Here is a 5,936-nt window from a genome sequence, read left to right as displayed (position 1 = left end):
TTAATCCATTGTTCAGATCCACAAAGGAGAAAGAAGCAGTTATATATCTATTAATCTTCTTGCAGGAAATTTTCTCGATATGAAAATTAAGTACAAAAATGTGACAACACAAAGCAAATTTCACGAAACTCTTTTTTCAAATTTTACAAACGAAAATTTTACGTTTCTACGTTTATTTCTGTGCCGATCTCAAAACGTTTTGGTTTAGGAAACAATGACCAAAAAAAAGACAACAACAAACGGAATATTTTTTTCGAAAAAAAAAAAACAACAACAACAACCAATTCTTTAAATATGCGAAAGTACTTGCCGTTCAATATCGCATTTTAAAACCTTAGGTTTTTTAAAATGCTTGGAGTTTAAGATACGAAGGAAATATATGCAAAGATGGCAATGAAAATTAATTGCCTTTTTCTTTCTTCTGGTATAGAGAAAACTAATTACTTGGGTTGCCAGGTTTGTCACTTATTTTTCGACAAACATTTTCTTTATTTTATGGTTATTTTAAAACAGTAAATTTAGTCCTTTCTTATTGAAATGCAGATTCAGTAGCTCTTAATATTTAAACAGCTTCTTCTTTTGTTCGTACATACACCGGATAGTTAAATTAAGAGCTCAATTTTTATTCCCTCTTCATCCGAGAAGTATACTTAATTAAACGCGAAAGCCTACTCGTTAGCACACAGCTGTTTTGGGGTGTGATACAAGTCGCTGTTCCAGTTCCAGTTCTGGGATTCTTTTTCCAAAAATGTTCCTGTCTACGATTTCTAAATGAAAACCAAGATCCTACGGCTTGGTAGTACTGCCCGATAACACAGATGGATAACTTTACAAGAACGCCACCAAACTGCTCTGCAGTGCATGGAAATGTATCGTGTTTTAGACCATTGCCTCCCAAAAATTTGTTATCACTCCTCTCTCTCAAAGAAACTCTGGAACCGATTTTTACAGTGGTTGAGTTCACTGCTCTTTCTGTAGCGTTCTTAGGCAACCTTTTGATTGTCCTTACAGTTTTCTCGAACAAGAAAATGCGGAGTATGGCCCATCTTTTTCTTCTTAATGTTGCCGTCGCAGATTTGTTCTTCTCTGCGCTAAATATTGCAGGGCATGCGACAGAACAGACGCTCGACAAAGAAACACTGAAAAAGACATTTTGCACGCTGTACCGACCTCTCATTGCCGTACGCTTTTTAGCGTACGCCATTTCCATGTTTTGCTTGGCGGCGTTAAGCGTAGAACGCTGGTACGTGGTTTGCTCGCCGATAAGCGCGCAATTTTCCAACGCCTTGCTGGTGAAGAAAGCTAAATTCTCGTTTCTGTTGCTAATGTGGATGATAGCTTTGGCTATCTCTGCGCCTTTGGGGCTGTGCAAAATTACTGTCACAAAGACCTTTGCAGTATTTCTCGCTCTCGTCTTGCATTTAATTCCACTAGCGGTTATTACAGTGGTGAACATTAGGATGATCCTGATGTTAAAACGGAACGCAGTGTGCGAAATCAGCGCCGTGAACGAGAGAACAAGCGAAAAAATCCGCAAGTTGCTCATAACTCTGATCCTAAGCGTGTTGGTCTTCTGGAGTCCCTACCATTGTTTATTTCTCTACTTTGTGTTTGCAGAGCCAAGATCCTCTCCTGAAGAAGCTGTTAAGCTAGGGCTTGCCTTCAGAGCTGGGAATGTCTGGGCGTATTTCAACCCGCTCTTAAACGCCCTGTTGTATTACATTTTTTCCAAGGAATTTCGGAAAGGATTATGCGGTTTATTTGCACTATGTTCTGGTCGCAAATCGGTACAGAGAAATGCCACGAGTGGACCGAGGAGATCCGCACAGGAATTAGTACGATTCAGCACTAAAAACGAAGCATTCTCAAACTTAAATATTATGGCTCATTTACCTGAGACCGAGTAATCACCAGGACTTTCAAAATTTAACTTCACTGATCCAAACGAGTTTTGATGAGAAGATGACTGAAAATCAGCAAATCCGGCAATTCCCACTACTTCGCACCATGAAATCCAGTTACTTCGCACCATTACAACCATCACTTCCCACCTTCCTCCAGTTACTTCGTACCTTGACTCAAGTTACCAGTTACTTCGCACCATGAGTCCAGTAACCATTTACTTCGCACCTTGAGTCCAATGACCAATCACTTCGAACCATGACTCCAGTTACTACTCACCATGCAGTTTACTTCGCACTGATCCCAGTTACTTCGCACCATGCTCCCAGTTACTTCGCACCATGACTCCAGTTACTATGGACAATGACTCCATGATTTCAATTTCTTTGCACCTTGACTCGATTTGCTTCGCACCAGACCAAAGCGGAGAATGGACGAAAGATCGGAATGACCTTCTAAGGAGGGAAGGAACAAAGCTTAACGTTAAATCTGGAAATGCGCAGCTTGGGCCTTAATACTTCTAATCTTTTGACCTCTCCTAGGACTCTCATGGGCTCTAATCAACCATTTTCTCTCTCTTTTTATTTCTAAGGCTTATAGCTAACCAGCTGCAAGGTTGAATAATGTCAATACAGTAGTATCACGGGAAGAGTTTTCCTCTAAGTACTTCCCGTAATCCCACTGGCAACTTGGATTTTAATCAACGCTCGTAATCATCAGCTTAATATCATGAAGCAATTACAATGAAAAAGTTGCTAAGTATGAGTGGGGGAGGAGGTATAAAATTCCAAGGGAGGGAGGAAGTAAGAAATTACATTACCCTTCCCTATAAAAAATGAACTGTTGCTAAGCTTAAATTCAGCAAATGAAAGGCGCTGACCGAGTAAATGATTTCCAAAATAACATTGTATATAGTAACCTATTGTAGTTACACGTAAATATTACGTTACCCGTGATATGTATGTACAGGTAACAAATTCTTGATAATTGTACCACACTTTGGCTGCTTAAATTTTGGCCAATTTTGAAAAGCTGCAAACAGAAACTGAGTAAAGTAACTAACTAACTATATAAATAAATAAATAAATAAATAAATAAATAAACAAATAAACAAATAAACAAATAAACAAATAAACAAATAAATGAACAAATAAGTGGGAACTAATGCCAGACGCACATCTACACAGTGGCTAGCTCTCCGTCCGATGTTTCCTGATTGGTTTGGAATTCGGAAACGTTGGCGTTTTCTGGAGGGATCGGAAGAAATCCGGACAACCTGGAGAAAAAACGCAAAGTCAAAATTAATGCAAGATCAAAATAAAAATGATTATGAGGTGCGTTTGTGTTCAGGAAAGCAAACATATAATATTCACCTTTCCTTTTTGCGGGCTTTCAGTTTTTGTGGCACGCTTTGACCGTGCCGAAACAACGAAATTGAAAATCACAAAAGAAAAGGCGCAGTGGTAATCACCATGCCATATGAACTGGACGAAGCTGGTATGTAACGTTGTAAGAATAAATGCAGCAAAAATGTTATCGCTTAGTATGTGGGGTAAGTTGTAACGGGAAATAATAAATTATGTGTAAAGATAACGTAAACTGTTGTGAAGAGTTATCTGCTGAAAACGAGCTTGTTGCGGGTGAAGAAGGAGCACGCCTACTAAACTGGTTGTGGCCAGATCAAATCTGTTATAGACCATAAAATGACGTCATAAAATGTTCGAAACTCAAGTGCCAAGTTCCCGCTACTTCGCACCATGAAATCCAGTTACTTCGCACCATTTACTGCCAAGTTTTGAACATTTTATGGCGTCATTTTATGGTCTATAAGGGTATAGACCATAAAAAACTGCCCTCCATTCGTGTTTTGCAATAACATGGAAAAAGTTCGACCGGAATTGGCTTTATTTTCCTTTGTAAAAGCGTGCAACAACAACAACAACAACAACAAACAACATTTTATTGAAAATTAGAAATATAACTAATTATATTACTTTTCCCCCGCAAATAGCTTATGAACTAATCGAGGCTGGGAGATCTGAGGACATATTACAAGTACAAAGTTTATCTATATGTAGATGGACTAAATAACAGTGAAGACACTACTATACAGTGAATAGGATAAACTAACATAAAACAAAGCAAATACATTAAAATTACGAAGAGAAGCTAACCTAAAGTCTTAAAGAACTTAGTAAGACGGGAGACTTCGGCATAATTATCTTCAGACCGCAAGAAATTTAGTTGTTGGACGAACGTTTGAGTAGTTTAATCGAATGACGAATAGAGTTCCAAATCTGGGCACTGATTCTCGAGAAAAAGGTATACATTTTATCGGTTCTAGGAAACTTAACATAGAACGAGTCGCTAGAGGCATATCTTGTTCTGTAGTTATGAATCTGACTTGTTTTAACAAAATGATTGAGTATACTAACTGGTGCTGACTGTCTGTTGATATCATACAATAAATAGCTACAATCTTTTAAAAAAAAAGGCTAGGTAGGGGAAGGCAATTTGATTTGAGAAAGAAGGGTACGGTATGTTCGTTAGACTTCCTGAAGTAAATAAGATGTAAGGCCCGTTTTTGTAGAGTTACGATCTTTCTTTGAAATGTCAAGGCACAGTTTCCCCAACTACAAATACCATAAGTTAAGTAAGGGACTACTAATGAGCTGTAAACTGAAAGTAAAACACGACGCGGGACATAATGTCGAATTTCAACTATAATTCCTATCGACTTGCTGATTTTGTGACAGATAGATTCAATGTAGTATTTCCAAGAAAGATTTGAATCAATCATTAAGCCAAGATATTTTACATAGTCTTTCATTTTAAGGTTTGCTTAGGTGTTAGTCACGGAGTCTAAAAAGATTATTAGTTAGTCAAGAATTCTAATCCTAGGTATGAAGGGCATATTCTTTTGCCGGGGACGAAAGATTACAAAGTTTGATTTTTTAGGTTCAAAGACAGTTTGTTGGCCTTTAGTCATTCGTTGACGTTGCCAAGGTCGCGATTAACAAGTGACTCGAGTTACTTTAACTTGTTGTTTGCACTGAAGTATTACACTGGTATCGTCAGCAAATAGATAAAAGGCAAATAACGAGGACTTGTAAATATCATTGACGTATAGAAGGAACAAGAGTGGTCCGAGGACTGAACCCTGTGGCACGCCGCACAAGGTCGTCTCAGCCTCAGACACAACATTATTAACTTAGGTACGATCTGAACTAGGAGTTGATTACACCTATTATCTGCATGAAGTCAATTGTCATTTCTTGCATAAATTCTAATGATGAGCTGATGTCACTGGCACAAAAAATCTTCCGATATAAATCGATGAAATCGGTAAAAATCAAGATAAATCGATAAACGAAACGAGTGTGTCATCGATTGCTACCGATTGATCGATGGCAATCGATATTAATCAAATCAGATTTACCAAATTTTATCGATTTATCGATTGATAGATCGGAACCGATTTTTATCGATTGACTACGCCGGGATGATATCATTTCCGTTGTACTGTTGTATTATAATTAATTTAGGAGGGTCATTTTATAGGATTAAGAAAATACATGTTTGTCAGATAAATCGCTAATTCACACAATATTCGACAGTTCTGTCGTTTTGTTCTGCGATTTATTATAATTCAAGGAGGAATGTAGCCTGACGGTATGTCAAGCGAGCTTCGTTTACTGTACGCGGTCGCAGTGTTGACGAGGACAAGACCGAATACCACTGCCAGGATTACCGCTCGCCTAACCGGCTTTCCTACCACGAATTCTGCAAACCGTTAAGGAAAATAGCCTGTGTACAGCCACCCTCTCCCCTCAGGAAAAATCGCAACAAAGAAAATAGGAGACGTCTGCTCGCAGGCTAAGGAAAACTGAAAATGAAACGTTTTGTATCAGTTGTGAACGTTGCCTGAGTTACCCAGCATTAACATATATAGCTCAAACGGATGCCACACAAGCGGGTTGCGAGTGATCTCTATGCTGACTGACATTCGTCATTCGCCCTTTTTTCAAATAGGA

The sequence above is a fragment of the Pavona decussata genome, unplaced genomic scaffold (genome assembly GCF_977016875.1).
Source record: "Pavona decussata unplaced genomic scaffold, jaPavDecu1.1 SCAFFOLD_21, whole genome shotgun sequence".
Taxonomy (NCBI): Eukaryota; Metazoa; Cnidaria; class Anthozoa; order Scleractinia; family Agariciidae; genus Pavona; species Pavona decussata.
Note: the sequence above shows the minus strand (reverse complement) of the source record.